This window comes from Cimex lectularius, unplaced genomic scaffold (assembly GCF_000648675.2).
Source record: "Cimex lectularius strain Harlan isolate CLEC.00 unplaced genomic scaffold, Clec_2.1 scaffold50, whole genome shotgun sequence".
Taxonomy (NCBI): Eukaryota; Metazoa; Arthropoda; class Insecta; order Hemiptera; family Cimicidae; genus Cimex; species Cimex lectularius.
This window is the reverse complement of record NW_019392716.1, coordinates 1,392,586-1,411,074: the sequence shown is the minus strand read 5'-3', so window position 1 is coordinate 1,411,074 and position 18,489 is coordinate 1,392,586. Positions and strand designations below refer to the sequence as shown.

The 18,489-nt window shown below is 36.6% G+C and overlaps 1 protein-coding gene and 1 long non-coding RNA gene across 3 annotated transcripts in view; both read right to left on the bottom strand.

The window, feature by feature from the left end:
* Positions 1-18,489, bottom strand: part of LOC106664287 (centaurin-gamma-1A) — a 211,218-nt gene that overhangs the window by 60,311 nt on the left and 132,418 nt on the right. The window lies entirely within an intron of this gene.
* LOC112126762 lies at positions 5,852-18,486 on the bottom strand. The gene is made up of 2 exons (XR_002910213.1): positions 17,567-18,486; positions 5,852-6,372 (listed from the first exon to the last, which is right to left on the bottom strand). It is a non-coding gene; the product is annotated as an uncharacterized LOC112126762 (long non-coding RNA).

The following is an 18,489-nucleotide window of genomic DNA, read 5'->3' as shown; positions in this document are numbered from 1 at the left end:
CGTTCGGAATCCTTGGAAATTAGGCTGGAACTACCAGAATACCCTAAAAAACTGGCATCTTCAAACAAAACTGACACTTAGGAGGGTTTCAGGTCATTTCGGGTAACGAGGCAGCAGATTCTAAATCCATTTCGTTCCATAAACCATATTAAATCTTGGATTAACAAAGTACATAACAAATACTGGGAGATTATGTCAGGCCTGAGGCAAGCAAAATAGTACTGGCATAAATAAACCAAAGGGAGAAAGAGGAAATCCCAATCAACGCTAACAAGTTAAAACTTAAAACATCAAGCTAATTATTTGCCTAAAGTAATTTGTTACCATAAAAATTATAGTGTTTACATTTAATTAAGCAATGTTGACGATAAACGGGGAAGAATGGACATGCGGAAAACATCCGTTTTCATTATAGTAAGCCAATCGTTATTGTCGCCAATCTTTGCAAAGTTTAAGAAATCGGAAAAGGTGAGGAGGAAAGCGGTCGTTGAAACATAAATCCTTAAGTGTTTGTTTAAAAGGGAGATTAAATTTCACAGTGGGGACCTGAAGGGTGGAGAGACGCGGAGAGGAGTCGCTTAGGGGTGGTGGCCAATAAATAAAAACCGGCCATATATCAAATCTAACCGTGGTCCTAGGTGAATAGGGCAGGCCTAATAAATGGGCCGGTATGCCTCCAGGCGATGACTTTTGTCTAGGGATTGCGGTCTGACCCGATGGGAACCGCGGGGACACGGGTTCGTTACCATTTCAAAGGGGTGGAAGACCTGTGCGATTCGACTTGAAACGAGAGCTAATTGCAAAACTGTTCTAATTTTTCGATTAAAAAAGTTTATGAACTCTGGCTCGGTGAGGAGACCGTCGGAAAGGGTAAAATCCTTTCTAAACCATTAAATGAAATCTTTTAATGGATAAAATTTGTTAGGAAGTTAGACACAAGTGGCTTATCCCGAGGCTAAAGAAAGCAAATAGCAAAAGCCCTGCTTATCAAATGACAACTTTGGAAAAGTAGATTGATAAAAAGGAAGTAGAATCTATTGGCTAAACTGATCAAATAATTAATTGAAAAATGGAATTTCCTTAAAACTGCTACCCGGATTGTGATTAGCCAGAGTAATAAAACAGAACGGGGTAAAGTCGATGCGTATACGAGAAGTACCTACTTGATGGGCGATCATCAGGCTAAGCACGGACAGGAAGTCTTACTGTCAAACGGCCGGAAGGAGCTGGCCACTTCCTTCTCACGGGCATTAGCAGCCTAGTTGTGACGCTTTTATACCAGGCAGATGCCTTTGAAAAAAGCAGCCAGGTAGGCCGTAATTCTGTATTGATTTTGGAAAAAATCCATCCAAGCTGTACGATAACACCGGGATGAAAAGTATCAGTAATAGAAATTTCCTAAAAAAATTATTTTTGAAAATGAAAAAAAAAACTGAGGAGGCCTATTGTACACTTTTACTATTTTTATTTTCTATTTTGTATAGTAGTAGTACTATTGTATATAGTATATTATATAGTTTACTATTTTATTTTGAACCTTACTTTCAATTAATTAATATTTTTTAAGTAAGGTTTTGGTTGAAATGAAAAAGCTAGTGCCACGAGCGGGATTCGAACCCACGACCATCGGCTCAATACGCCGCTGCTCTAACCACTTGAGATATCGTGACTTCGATCGACACCAACTCCCCACCTCAACCTACAACCTATCGAATTTTCCCTCTTTTTGTCATTTTTCAACCTTTTGCTTTATCATTTAATACCAGTATCATTTTTTTAAGACGTTGTTTCGTTCATTACTGAGCATGTGTTTTCCGTTCGATAAAAATGCACTGTTGGTCTACAAAATCATTATTCATCATTAGATGGCCAAGCTATAAGGTGATGCTACTGTATACCGGTGTATACTCCAAAGCTGGATTTTCTATGTGTTTTTCACTTTCCGTTGATTATAGATTGACCATTTTTAGGGTGAAAGTGAACTGAAGGTGGTATAAAATTATAAAAATCAGATAGAAGGGATGTGATTGAAAGGAAACACAACAGTGCAATTTAACGGCAGAATCAGGTACTAAGGAGGCCATCTGAATGAGAAGAGTCTGACTGTTTTATGAGACCAAGCTATTATTTTTTATGACGTTGTTTCTTTCATTACTGAGTATCTACTTTTCCGTTCGATAAAAAAAAAACGGTGTATAAAATCATCGCAATAATTTATCATTAGATGACCATGCTATTAGGTGTTGCTACTGTATACTGGTGTACTGTTCAAAGTTGGATTTTCTATGTGTTTTTCACTTTTTGTTGATTCTGGATTGAACATTTTTAGGGTGAAAGTGAACTGAAGGTGGTATAAAATTATAAAAATCAGATACAAGGGATGTGATAGAAAGAAAACAACGCAACAGTGCAATTTAACTGCAAAACCGATATATGGCCATCTGAACGTCAGTTGATAAATAAAAATTTTTTTTAGCATACGCTTCGTGTATAGTTGAATGAAGAATGACATAAACCGCATAATGGATTAACACTCTAAATTTTTAACTGTCACAATGGCTGGACCGGACGTAGCGTGAACGAGAGGAAGAGGAGAAAATAATAAGGACGCTATGCTATATCTCATCGGGATCAGCCTCTATGCTAATGCGGTTAAACTGATGCGCCATAAATATCCCAGGACCTTTGTTCGCCGAGACGAAATTAGCGACGCACCATTCTTTTCTCCCCTGTCGTCGTCCCGGAGGGTGGCGCACATGCCCGGAGCGAACAAGTTCTTTCCAGTCACGCCGTTCGTGATTCAAATCGCCGTCGAGGACGGTGCTATCCGGCGTTTCCCGGGTCGACAATTGAGATAAACGGCTTGCCAGCCGATTGCCTTCGGCCCTAACGCGGATTTGTGAGGTCCTGCTCGTGTGCGTTATACCGAAATAATACAATTATCCAACACTTACATGAAAAAAATACCTCAATTACCTTTAAAATAAATTATGTTTTGAGATAACAAGGACAGTCATACTCATAATTCACCTTACTAGCTTCCATACAACCAAAACGTAACAACATAAATACTTTTACTTAAGAAAGCCCAACATGGGTAATTTATAGGTGAAGGTTCAGCAAAAAACGGGTTGCCCTTAACAGTCGTTATGGTACAATGATCGCACAGGGCCATTGGTTTCTCCGCATGATTAACTTGTTTCCATGGGTTTCATTGAAACTTTATTACCCAGGTCGTTCAATGTTGTGAGAAGGTGAATTATTTAGTTTCATACTTTAAATAGTTATTATCCCATGGTGAATAGCTTTGGGCTATTCAAGCGTATTACAGTTCCATTGGATATGACTTCGCTTTTTGTGGTTTGGCCATTTCCCGGTTATTTTGGATTGACTGTCGGCGTTTCGGTCTGCCAGATATGTTTCTGTTCATGTTTTGACTCATCACCGAAGATGGCGAGAAGCCTAAAACTACAGGTTCATCACCCCTTAGAACTTTCACTTTCAATAAAACCCTATTTCGTAATTTTCGAAGTATAATCATGGGAATTTTGTTTTTTGAAAAGTTATATCTTACTAGTTAGTGGAATTTTTTCAAAAGGTTTTCACATAAACATTTATGCAAAATTTACATAAATGTACAATTTTCTGAAGTCTCAATTACGAAGTTTTCAAAATGGTTAACCAGTCGGACAAATTTTGGCATGGCAAATTTTCTTTCTATCTCTCAAAAGACCTTTCTGTTAAAACGAGTTATTTGACTTTACCGTCATCAAACGAGCTAAAATCTGCTTGACCGTCTTAGAAGGGTCCGCCTATTCTCGCATTATTTCTTAGTTTATTTATTAAACCCCTGTTATATTATTTAAATGTATAAAAACGATCAATTTTATAATTATTTTCTCTCTAAAAATGTAAAGATGTATATTTAGCCTTCTTCTTATCTAGGTCAAACATCCTAGATAATCTTAAAATTAGAGCTAGAAAATTTCTCAGTTGTAGCTAGTGTTCTGCTTGTTGTCAGATGAATGGTACGAGAAATCAAATGTTTCGGTGATTTCGGTTTTAAAAATTCTTCAAGGGAAGAAAGCCTGAAGAAACAAACGCCCAATGTTAACAAAAATAATAGCCGTTTTACGTCGGCTTCCGGTCGTAAAGAGATAGCGGTTTGCATCCTCCGAGGTTCAAAGAACCTCTGATAACATGATAACTCTTGAAAATGAGAAACTACGAACGAAACTGGGTTTACAAACAGCTGTATTTCATTTTAGACGTGAAAACTCATTCATCACTAGATTTCGAGTAAAATAGTTTGTATTTTTTGAGCCAGTATAAAAAAGAAAGTTTTTGACAACGTTAAAGGTAATCCGGCCGAAAGCCAGCGGAGCAAAACAGGGCCCCAGAACGTTAGTCACCATGCGGTTCGACTTCCGTCCGCATAAAAATAAAAGTCCGGTCGGTTCCACCACAGAAGTGAGAACGATAATTGGCTTACCGCAAACAGTTTTTAGAAAACGGTTTAACTAGTTTGGGCTTTTGTCCAAATAGGCTTTCAAACTAGACATAAAAGAAACGACCTAGATAAAGCATAGTTACCAGTCATCATAGTTGAGCGGTAGTTAACTACATTGAAAAGTTTTTTAAAAAGAAATTTTAACGTTACATATGAACAGTTACACCTACTTGCCGAAATTGCTAGTTAGCAGTAATCTATAGTTTGAGAACTGCACTACAACTATTTAATAGGGAATACCACCTAGTATTTGGTAACAGTACTTGAGAGCTAACTACTGACACCTATCATGCAACGTAAAAGGCAACAGGCTTTGAAAACTTTTAATTTGAGTTTGCGAATCTATTTTATTAATTTAGCTTTCTCGAAAGAGTGGAAATGATGCTTGATCTATTTCCCACGTTTTTCTTTCCTTCTCTCTCACTTTCTTTTGTTTTCTCCCGCCCTCTATTTCTCTTTCTCTGTCTATTCTTCTCTCTTTCCTTTTCCCTCTTCTTTCTATTTTTCGTCACTCTCATTCGTTTTCTTTCTACCTCGTACCTTCTTTCTGTAAATTTTTTTCTATTACTTTTATTCTCCGTATTTCACATACACATAGACACACCCTCTCTCTCTCTTATTTTTTTCTTTCCAGCTGTTTCACTTTCTTAATCGCTCTCCCGTTTTTGCCCACTCTCCATCTCGTACTCTCTCTTATTTATTTTTTCCTTTCTCTCTCGTTTTTTCTTTTTCAATCCCTACTTCCTTCTGAACTGTTTTTGCTTTCTTTATTTCTTTCTTTTCTCCCTCTTTCTTCTTTCTTTTTTCCTCACTCTGGCTCGCTTTTTCTTTTTTTCTCTCTCTTTCTCCTCTCTCACACTCGCTCCCACTCTGTATCTCAACCTTTCGTTTTATCTGTCTCTCGTTCGTCGTTAGATCGTTTTTTTTTCCTCCCTCCTTATTTCTATATATTTTTTCTTTCTTTCTTTCCCCCTCTCTCATTCACTCACTCTCTCTTTCTTTCTTATTTCTTTCTTTTCCCCCTCTTACACTCACACTCTCTCTCTCTCTCATTTTTTTCTTTCCCCCTCTTTCACTCACTCACACACTCACTCACTTCTCACTCTCTCGTTTTTTCCTACTCTGCATGTCGTTTTCTCTCTACTTTCTCTATTCTCACTCTCCCTCTCTTTCGTTTTTTCTGGCACCCTCCTTACTTCTTTCAGTACCTTTTTCCTTTCTCTATGTCTTTCTTTCCCTCTCCCTCTTTATCTCTCGTTCTTTCTTTCTAATCGAGAACTCGGATTTGTTGATTACACCATCTTTAATAACCAATAATAAAACATTAATTGATCGAAGTTATTCAATTTCAAACGGACAACCCAAGCGTTGTTTTAGGTTTATTGTCTATATACAAATTATGAATATAGTTAAAATGTATCTCTTTGTACGTTCTGCATGTTGATAAACATCTGTTTCCGCAACCAAACTGAAGATACAATTGTCAAACTTGGTAAGTTGTGCCAACTCCTGTCTCCGGCTCAAATTTCGCTCAAGCCGTACAAATTCAACATCCCAACTCGGTCAATATTCCGGGTTCCGAAAGGGTCCTCTTTACATGGAAAGATAATCTACGTCAAGAAAGAGAGCCGTAACGTCATGGAGAAACGCGAGGCTCTCCGGACGCATTTATCGTGAGCACGGGTCCTGAATTCGAATAAGTCTCAGATTTTATTCAAGCCCAGGAAATCCGTTCGACGTGGGACACAGTACCACACTACTTTCGCGTGAATCTCCTCTGTTACACAGTCGAACATCCAGTACGAACATATATATAATACTTATCTTATCCTCGAACAGTTCTCACGGATATCAGCACATACCTGAAACAGAAAAAGAGAAGATAAATATAACAAAACGGATTTTTTAAAAAAAGTCGAAGATAATCATGAAAGTTTTTTTCATAAGATAAGCCGCGGTCGTGGTGGAGAACAGAGGAAAAGCCGTGTTCAGAACTGTTCAACATCAGCATATCAGTATTAACACGATTCCGATCACGATAAAGCCGCCTGCCTACAATATAACCTGAACGTTTATCTCCTAAAGGATATTATTATAGGATATTACTTTTTTTAACGAGACGATTTAAATCAGTTGAGCTGTCACCCACGGAATAATAATAATGTCCAATTGAAATAAACTGAAAATTGTACTGCATTAAGTACATTTTATCGAGTGTTAACGGTTGTATTGCAAGCATGTACATATGTGTCTGAATTTGTATGTGTTCATTTTACACATATAATGTGTTGTTTATTTCCCTATGTTTCTTTCTGTCAGACATTCCGCTTCTACCAGAGAGAAATATGTTTGTCACTGAGGAAGAAGATATACTATCTGTGTATTCTAGAGTGGAGCTCTGATTGCTCTGTCCATAGTCTACTGTTAATAAGGTACAAGTTTTAGCTACTTTGTAGGGACCATAGACAAGTTTTGAAAATATCTAAGACCTGTACTAAACACTTAACATCTGGTAACTTGTTCTCGTCACGTTAGACGGAAAGCTATTGTAGAAAAACCATTTACGCCGCTTCTTAAATTTCTGTGTGACTCCTAGCCCTTTTCCCTTTAGGAAAAAGACATCCTACTCTGTTAGTATTTCCATCCAGGCGATACTAAGGATTCGTCACATAAAACAAAGCGTTCTGCTTTATCTTCATATATACTGGCAGGGTGGTTGATGCTGCATGTGCCATTATGCGACGTTGTTCAATCGCTTCTTACAATTCTTATGACGATCAATCTGTGCGCTCTAACTATTCCACTTTTAACCTCCGTTCTCAACCCGACCCCTTCAAATAAGACAGGGGCGCTACGGACCAAGACGATCACTTTCTACACATCAGCACCCGTCACAACATGTCCGTTAATTGTACTATTAGTAACAGTATATGGGATAAATATATAGATAGATAGAAAATGGGAGAGAGAGAGTGTGTTTGTGTGTGTGTGTGAGAGAGAGAGAGAGAGAGAAAGGGAGAAAGAGAGGAAGAGAAAGAGAAAGAGAGGAAGAGAGAAAGAAAGAAAGAGAGGAAGAGAAGGAGAAAGAGAGGAAGAGAGAAAGAAAGAGAGGAAGAGAGAGAGAGAAAGAAAGAAAGAAAGAGAGAGAGAGAGAGAAAGAGAAAGAGAGAGAGAGGTAAATAGTAAAAGAGAGTGAAGGGGGTAAAAGATAGGATAGAGGGCGTGAGAGACAGAGGGGGACAGGGAGAGAGAGATAGCTACACAGAGAGAAAACAAGAGCTAGAGGGAGGAGGAAAGGAAGAGACAGAAAGATAAATGGATAAATACAGGGAGAGGGAGAGGGAGAGGGAGGGAGAGAGAGAGAGAGAGAGAGAGAGAGAGAGAGAGAGAGAGAAGATGGTTAGAGCGGGACGTTCAACCCTCCCGAACGTATGTACCGATAGTAACACCACATAACACATAATTTTGAATTGTGTTTTTACACTGCGATAGTTAATGAATTGAAAAGACGTAAAAAATAATATTTCGTAAAGATAATATTTCTCGGCTCCGATTAAATTTTAATCATTTTCAAAATGGGTGTTGGTTATGAATCTTATTTGATTTTGCTTTCAAAAAAATTCGTAAATTTTATATCAGACGACTTGCAGTGTGGGCATGGCCCGGCAGGTGGCCCCTAAAGTACTATTAAGTCAAAAGATTATAAATCACACCTAACTTTCACATTCTAAGTACTTTCACCCGAGTTCAATGTCAAAATTGTATGACGTCCTGGCTAATTGTTAATAGTCTTTCGAATTACAACCGCTTCCTCGGTGAACGACGTCTCTCAAGACGACAACCAGGGCGTGGATAATTCGTCCAGGAGAAAACCGACGCATCTCATACTCGTTTATTAAATCCCACGTAAATATTTAAATTTTCAGCCTCCGCGATACGTAATTAAGTTAATTCGGTCCGGGCGAGTTCGACTCCGTGACAAATGAGGATGTCCGCAGCGACAATGGCCCATGGAAACGCGCTCACACCCAGTTGACGTCGGACGTTTGTCCTGGAGCGAGGATAAACGGCCTTCCAATGCGTATTTCCACCGTTTCTTGTTATTAAATAGCTGTTGAGGTCATTCCCATTTTTAAAAAAAACAGTAATTTTTTTTATAAATTACCCGCAGGAAAGAAGGTACGGAGGAAAACCACACGCGGCTTTTGGAAGTCAACGGAATTTATTATTGCCTTGGCAATAGTTTTAACCGAAACCGTTTGTTCCGACAGAATTGAATTGGTCGAAACGTGCGGGTCGCGCGTCCTCGGCGAAATAAAATATTCACCAGTTCGGCACAGGGTCCCACCTGGCCCATGAATTACCATAGACACAGGCTGCACGCGCCTAATTAAGACAATTGGTAGCCGATGGAAGCAGATGGAAATAGCGTAGGCTATTCCACTCAACACAATTGCTTCCGCCTTTCAACCATCTTCAACTGCTATTGAACGTTCTTTATAAGTAATTAATTATACATCTAGTTTGAAATTCTGACGACTGGGAGTTTAATTTGTGACGAAAACTTACTTCGAAACTTTAAATTTAACATCACCAAACAAAATAAAACTTATAGGAGGCTTTAGAAGACGGGATCGCCCCAAAAGTCGTTTAATTAGATCACTGATATGATGTGAATATGTTAATCACCTAAGAGGAATCAGCTTCATGTAACAAACCTTCTGAGATAGGTGAATGCAACTAGGGTAGACTTTTGGGGGTTTACTTTCATACGCCATTTTTGATTACAGTCAATATAGGAAAAATATATCGATGTTAACTAACAAGAAGAAAGATACAAATGTTGTCAAAAACATTTAAGACTAACATTTGAATAGATAAAAACATCGTTGATGACAAAAATATTTTTAGCACAATATCGATGTTGAAGAAAATACCATTGAAAAAAAGTGATGGCAGAAACATGGAAAAAACAATTTTTGTACAAAAAAATCGAGGGAGACAAAGAACATTTAAAAAATTATCGATCTTGGACAAGTATTGCAGAAAACGTTGATGTCGGCAAAACATTGAAAAATATATCGATGTTGACAAACAAACATTGAAGAAATACAGATACAGATGTACAACAGACAATACAGAAGTTGACAAAAACATTTAGGAATAATATTTGACTAGGTAAAAACATCGTTGGTGACAAAAAATCTTTTAGTACCATATCGATGTGGCAAAACAAACATTGAATACAATATTCATGCTGGCAAAAACATTGAAGAAAAACTTTTTTTTTAGATAAACACATCGAGGGTAACAACAAATCATTTAAGAAAAATATCGACAATGACAAAACAAACGCTGAAGAAGAAGTTGATAACAAAAACATTTAGCAAAATCGTATACATTGTCAAAAAAAAAAAAAAAAACTCAAAACTATCACTGACATAAAACTGATACTATAGGTAGCCTTTTCGCCTAGATGTATCAATCGGCACTGCTACGAAAAAAAATCGGGCGTTACGGCACATTACAAAGGTAAGCACACTGTTCAAAATTGATCACGTGTTCACTAGTTAAATAAGATCAAACAAAACCAAAGATTAAAAATGTAGTCTTTCAAAGATTGAAGGGAGATTTGTGATACGTTTTGTAGTCAAATATTGAGACGGTTAAGAACTCAAGAAAGTACTTTATTTTTTAAATTACCATTCCTTATGGACATTTATAAAAATAAGGACAATTTTTAAACATATTGAAAAAACCAGGTAATTAACCTGCGGACAGGTTGTGCTAAATGTTTGTTTGGCATTATTGTTGAATTTGTTTTGGTGAAAATTTTGTTTAAATTGTTTACGGTCGATTTTTCATTCTTGCAAATTAATCGAATGGAACCTTTCCACTTTTAGAAAATGCTTCAATGACCATTAAGAAGCTGTCAACGTACCCGCGACCTGGGTTGTTCCAATTTCTAAAATAGGCCCCACGCCGCACCGGCTGTCAGCCGTCACTTCGGTTATTTTGGACCTTTTCCGAACCTAAATTAATTGACCCAGTGGCGTAAGCGTATTTCTGTATTTTTCGACAGCCAACGACTCTCGGCAGCTTTTTAGATGGTAGTTAACCCGTCACGGCTTCTCGGGCTCATTTGAATTGATTCTCGGAGGAGATACGAGGGACGATGGATAAACTCTGTTCTCTACAGAGTACCGGTCACACATGACCTCTCAACGCTGAAATTCGTTAGAATCCTTCGTCGGGTTCAATGGTAAAACGCGAATTATTTTGGTGTGTAATGTCGTAAAGATAGTTACTAAAAAAAACAGTCTTTTAAATTTCGATCCAACCGGCTACGTCAGTCGCTATCTAGTAAACTTCATAATATCAAAAAGTCAAAATGCTAATAATAATAATCAATACATTTTAAACGTTAATTTACCTCAACCAACCTAAGCTAAGCCAGGAATAGACAAATAAATAAAAAAGGTTTTATGAGGTATTCAATTCATATTAATTTTACTAAACTGTGTAAATTTTATAAGACTCACTAGGAAAACTCATTTTAGAAATTATTTCACAATTTCAAGTAACAAAAGGCGCATGAGTGCAAATATTTCTGAATTTGTTTGCACGAAACTGATAAGCCGCATGGCCACGGGAGAAGAGCCCCGTTTATGATTTGAGAACAAACCGTAGAGATTATGCATCTTCACAAAATCAAATTCAGCCCTTGACAATAAACTGTTTAAACAAAATTTCATCCCGGAGATAATTAAGTGATTAACCTTCATAATCCATCATTTTAGACGGGAAGTGGCGACAAATAAGGACGGAATGTAAGCTAAGCAACAGGCTAGTTGTTACATAACTTATTATGATGAAAAATTGGTCAAAACTGTACGCATATAACTAAAACAATGAGCGTGAATCGTTGTTAACGGATAGTTATGCTCATCATCATAAAAAGAAAACTTCATTTTGGACAGAATTAATAAACCATCTGCTGTTTACAAGCCGTTTTAAGTTCAAAGCATCTTCAACGTTGAACATGTTTTACACTGAGCTTTGAACCGCAAAAACCTCAGAAACTTTTACTAAGCTTATATAGGTATGACATAAAAATTTATTCAAAGTACTATATATATACAAAGTTTATTTACTTAAAAATTAAGTTTATATATATATANTATATATATATGTATGTATATAAAGTTTATTTACTTAGAAATTAAGCTGAAACGTTGTTGAACTATAAAGTAGCCGCATATATTTGTAATTGACTGCACCGAAGGAGTAAATTTTTATTAAAATAATTTTGCACAAATCTTTGGTAAATTTTTGAAGAAACTTTGATTTTATAAGTTTACTATTTTCTAGTGAATTGCGTACTCAATTCGAAACATTATTTTATTTTAACTGTTCGACAAATGGTTTAAGCCCCTTGAAGCCTAATCTGTGAGCGGTCTTCAGAATAATTAAAAAAATAAAAATAAATAAAATTTAAAAAAACACACAACAAGGCCAGACAAGCGAAGAAATCCTTCTCCTCCCTTATAATGAGAACTCTTTCCGAACGAATTAGAATCCAGCGTAGTAAATCAGCGGGCCGAAAGCGTCGGAGACGGCGAAGCAACAGGTTTCTCAGGCGGGCTTTACTCCTACGCCCGCCCACCCTTATGCTCGTCGAAGGGCTTCGAAGTAACTAACGACAAAATAAAAAGAGAAACAAAACCTATGTCCCTGAGAGATCCATCCGCTATCTAAACCGAATAGCCCACTCGAGCCATTCGGTTTGATTGTGTTTAGAACGGTACATTAATAATTAAGATGTGATTCATATATTTTTATGTTTGTATTTTTGAATGTTTACAATCTAAGACGGCCAGACATCAAACAACGAGAAGAAGATGGTCAGAAACGAATCATCAAACAACGAGATCAGTATGAACCGAAACGAACCATCAAACAAAGAGAACAAGATGGCAAAAAAATCATCAAACAACGAGTTCAACATGGCGGGAAACGAACGACGAAGCCAAAAACAAGTCATTAACAGTGAACGAAATTACTGTAATAAAATAATATGTTTTAAATAACGAATTATCAAACTAGAACAAGATGGTCAGAAACGAACGGACAACGAGATCAAGATGGACCGAAACGAACCACCATCAAGCCTTCAAAAAAAAGAAAAAAGTCAGAAACGAATTATCAAACAACAAGACCTAGATGGTCAGAAGCGAACTATCAAGCCTTCAAACAACGAGACCAAGATGGTCAGAAACGAATTATCAAACAACGAGACCAAGATGGTCAGAGAAGAACCATTAAAAATAGATTAAGCTGTCCCAGAAACAAGCCATCTAACAGCGAGAACAAGATAACCAGAAATGAACCATTAATCCTTCAAACAACGAGAAAAAGATGGTCAGAAACGAACCATCAAGCCTTCAAAAAAACGAGACCAAGATGGTCAGAACCGAACATCAAATAATCAAACAACGAGATCAACATGGTCAGAAATGAACCATCAAAAACAAGACCAAGAAGGTTAGAAAAGAGCTATCATAAAACAGTGTACAAAACCAGAAATAAACCATCGAACGGTGAGACCAAGACGGTTAGAAATGAACCATCAAATAGAGAAGATCAAAATGGTCACAAACAAGCTATCATACAGGCAGGACTAAGATGGTTACAAACGAACGACGATTTTTAAGTTAATCGAGTTATCTTGCGAAAAGAATAAGATACTGTCGAATTAGGATGAAACGTGAATAGTCAGATCCAAAGATGATAATTGTTGGCCGTATTTATTACATTATTCATTTATACAATTTTCTATACAAGCAAAGGAAAGTAAGAACATATAAGCTAAGTCTAATACTTGAGAATTGTTGGCGATCTCTTTGCCTTTATCCACATTTTTTTTTCAGCCGGGAACAGTCCGATTGTTTGCAAACTGGATCTGTTCACGCCAGGCCTCGATGGCGTAATCGAATTATCAACGCAGTGAAGCAACGGAAGCTCAGGCAAGAGAGCAGACACAAAAAAACCGACCTTAGGGCGGCTAGACCGGCGTCAGGTCACAAAACTAAGTCCCCGGACTGTGAACTTCCTTTCAAATACTTCAAACAATGGGGAAAATTTTCAAATTTTATATAAAAAGGACAGTCGACGTGGATAAGGGACGTCGTATTTAAAGCGTACTGAGTTTGATGGGTTTTCCGGGCCGAACAACACGACCTGATAACCGACAACAATGGCACGTCAAGAAGGAGAGATAGTACACTGCGAGAGGGAGTCCTCAACGGTTTTGTACGTTTCGCTATTTATGGCGTGGTAGGAAACTGACGCGGTCTGCACCTCGTGAACGTAGCTGCACCTCTTCAATTTTCAGCAAGCCCCTAACAATTTTGTCGAGGCCCAAGTTTCTCCGATTCTAATCTACAAGACCGCAAAATACGAAACTTTACTATCACATTCAATGATTCGAAAATCCTGATATCGAGTGAGTTTGGTTGAAAGTTGAATTGCAGATGTTTCGCTACTTTGCCACATGTTGCCGAAACGAAGCTAACACGCGACGTTTTTTCCTCCTATTTAGAATACAATTCGCCTTGGCAAAAATGGTTCAATTTCTTATTATTCCTAAGATTTTTTCATTAAATTAGGTCTTTGACTGTATACATCAATCTATTCATCCTCTGAACGTTTTGTCGTTCCACATACGTCCATGAAAAACTAGTAACATTCTCCTCCTAAAAAATGAGAAAAGGGCGAATATTTCTAAAACAGCATTACATAATAGCATTATCATATGTGCTAAAACATCATAAAATGGAAAAAAGCACAACCGTTTTAATTATATTGTCATAAACCACACTACCTACATAGAAAATATCGAAGAATATAATCTAGTATATTTCAATATTTTCAACAATTAATTGCAATTATTTTCCCAGTGAAATGCGTGAATTTAAGCTCTATACATTTTTAAATTCAATAATTAATAGAAGACCAATCGTACGGTCTGGTATGGATAGTCTCAGAAAAAAATTAACAGTAGTTATTAGGATTATCGAATATTACAGATGGATATTCTATGGGTCAGCCTATCCTTTCGCCTACAGTTTTTTTCCTTAATTCAAAGTATCAAATATGACATATGAACTACATAAATTTTTACGTCACAATTAAAATAGTCCTAATTATTTGGCATTCTTAGAGATGAGTCTTTATAATTAATTATTGGAATTCAACGTTTATATTCCTGCACGTTAATTCCTTTGGTAGGGTAAGAAATTTACTATTTTCCGCAATGAAGATTTTTCTTTTCTCACCTCAGCAAAAATTGCACGGAATGTTTAATTAAAATTAAAACCGCTGGATGTCAAATAATTAAGTTACTGGAAGGAACTAGAATAATATTACCCCCTTTGGAATACCCGTGGAATTATCTCAAATTAAACGTCAAATTTACGCATCTTCCTTGCTCTTTCTAATTTGTAAGTTGAAAGTAGGTAAGATTAAACGAACGTTAGAAAGAGGATGAAATAAAGGAAAATTCTTTGCGCCAGGTGTTTTTCCAGCTCTAAAGCAACAGGTGCGCTTTCGTTAATGCGACAAACAACGTACAAATTTCGCGATGGAAAGAGACAAAAATACAAACTGATCGACATTATTGACCAAAACTAAAATTCCTAATTCAAAAATGAACAATCCTTTACGTCAAATACAAATTAATATAGATAACTGTGTAAAAAAAACCCTGCACGGATGTGCAAATTAATCAATTAAGAGAGAGAGAGAGAGGGAGGAAGAGAGAGAGAGAGGGAGGAAGAGAGAGGAAGAGAGAGGAAGAGAGAGAGAGAGAGAGAGAGAGAGAGAATGTGAGAGGGAGGAAGCGAGAAAGAGTGGATGAGAGAAAAATAAAGCAAAAAGTATTATCCAACGCAAAATCCGAAATTTGGTATGTAAATATTTTCGAGTATGGGTAAAATCTTCTTTTATACGTGAACAGGAGAGAAAATGTGTTATTTATGATCTATGATTTTGAGTAATTTACCCCACACAGAACCGAAACCGTCCCAATAATTTATAAATTAGGAGTAAGGTTTGAAACAAGTGTTTTACTTATCGTACAACGTCAAAACCGATAATATTATCATGTAACAAACGTCACAAAATATGCAATTAAGCCTGTACAACTCAAACGGCTAAAATAAGTAATGAAAAGTGCTTTCGATAATTCGGCCTTTACAGATTTTAAACAAAAATTAAACCATTCCGTTGAACTATAAACAAAATTTCCTCTTATCGAGAAAATACACACACACACACACACACACACACACACACACACACACACACACACACACACACACGCACGCACGCACGCACACGCACGCACGCACACACGCACACGCGCGCGCGCGCATACACACACACACACACACACACACACACACACACACACATTCACAAACAATATTTTCCTTTTATTGATTTTTCCGATAAGATTTTAGGTTGCATAATCGCTATTTAACATTGTGCAGAGTTGATATGATTTCACGTCGGTCAAATCGATAAAGAACGTTTTCCACGCATTTTCATCCACGATGCTGTCGATGGGCACGATCCAAAGCGAGAGATAAAATTAGAACCCTGTCGGCGAGGTCACGTGCTTTCCACCTTTGTATCGAACTACCAACAGGTTGCCGTGAAATCGGACAAAAAAGCTTGGAGAAATAATGAAGACTTTCAAACTAACAAAGAAAACATAAGTAATAACAAAACTATCGAATATAAATAATAAATAAATGTTACTCTATAACAATCCGATCTTACGTTGTTATCTCAACTTAAATCTACAGATACAATGTAAAAATGTATACAACTGAAAAAACATTATAAAGCTGGAATAAAAAAAAAAATTTGATAAAACTACATTACATAAAATCGATAGAAAACTCTGCGGACTATCGTGCCTATAATGGTGCACATTAAAAATTGAACAAGTACTCGGTCTTACGTGTTCAAACATGGTTATCATTAAATATCATAAACACTTTACTAAGTACAAATAAAAGATGGTCTCGCATGTACATAAAGAATCGATCTCCCAGGTGTATAGAACACACGAATATTATAAACTTTTCAAATGACAAATAAAGTGTCTCGTCTGTCTCGAAGATGGTTAACAAAAGTTTACAAATTTATCTACAAAACTATAGTTTCACGTGCTCGAAAATGGCCGCTGTAAAAACCTTAGAAAAGACAAGTACAACGTCCAAGGTGTTCAAAAATCCCACCTGTGTAACAACTTTTTAATTGGCAGGTGAACTGTCTCAAAAGCTTGGAGATGGTTAAAAAAACCTAACAACTTATATCCACAAACCATGGTTTCAAGTACTCGAAGATGGCAACTGTGAATACTTAGACATGACAATTACAATAGCCCAGGTATTGAAAAAACATCCCAATTTAAAAGCTTTTCTAACAACAAAATGTCTCAAAGGCTTGAAGATGGTGAAAAAACAAAACAAATTGTTTAGAACTTACATCGACAAAACCATGGTTGCACGTGCTCGAAGATGGCAACGGTAAAATTTTTAGAAACGACGAGTCCCACTGTTGAAAAAAATGCCAATTTAAAAGCTTTTCAAACAGCAAAATGTCTCAAAGACTAGAAGATGGTGAAGAAAAACAAATTGTTTAAAACTTATATCCATAAAACCATGGTTTCAGGTGCTCGAAGTTGGCAACTGGAAAAACTTTAGAAATAATTACAACATCTCGGCTGTTCAAAAACAGACCAGTATGATTTTTTTAAATGGATAATAAAATGCCTCAAAAGCTCGCATATAGGTTAAAAAAAGTTTACAACTGATATCCACAAAACCATGGTTTCAAATACTAGAACATGGCAACCATAAAAACTTTAGAAATGGCAATTACCAAGTCCCACTTTTGAAAAAACATCCCAATTTAAAAGCTTTTCTAACAAAGCGTCTCAAAGGCTTGAAGATGGTGAGGAAAAACAAATTTTTTAAAACTTACAACCACAAAACCATGGATGCACGTGCTCGAACGGCAACTGAAAAAAATTTAGAAACGACAATTACAACGTCCCAGGTGTTCAAAAACCCACAGTATAATTTTTTTAAATGGCTAATAAAATGTCTCAAAAGCCCGAAAATAGGTTAAAAAAAGTTTACGACTGATATCCACAAAACCATGGTTTCTAGTACTCGAAGATGGCAACCATAAAAACTTTAGAAATGACAATTACCAAGTCCCACTTTTGAAAAAACATCCCAATTTAAAAGCTTTTCGAACAAAGCGTCTCAAAGGCTAGAAGGTGGTGAAGAAAAACAAATTGTTTACAACTGATATTCACAAAACCATGGTTTCACTTGCTCGAAGTTCGCACTGTAAAAACCTTAGAAACGACAATTACAACGTCCCAGGTGTTCAAAAAACCCACCAGTATAATTTTTTTTTTCATATGGCTAATAAAATGTCTCAAAAGCTCGAAGATAGGTAAGTAAAATATATAACATATATATTTTACTTACTTATATTAATAAGTTAATACTTATATCCATCCATAAAACAATGGCTTTACGCAGTTTAATAAGGGCAACGAAGAAAAGACCGTAACTTAAATACTAAAAAACATTGTTATCACGTACGAAAAGATGGTTACTATAAAACATTCCAAAAACCACAAATATAAGTACAAACACAAATATCCTAGGAAAAACTTAGTACATAAAGTGTCTCAAAGATCAACGATTGTGGGGAAAATGAAAGAAAAAGTCTCCTAATTTTATTCGACAAGGTTTTCACTTGCTCCAAGAGGGTTACCAAGTTGAGAACACCGGCGGAATATTGGTCTGAATGAGACGTTACATTTAATATGTATATTTGGCAAACTATCAATGGCATAAACCGCGCTAATAAGTGAAATCAACAGGTCT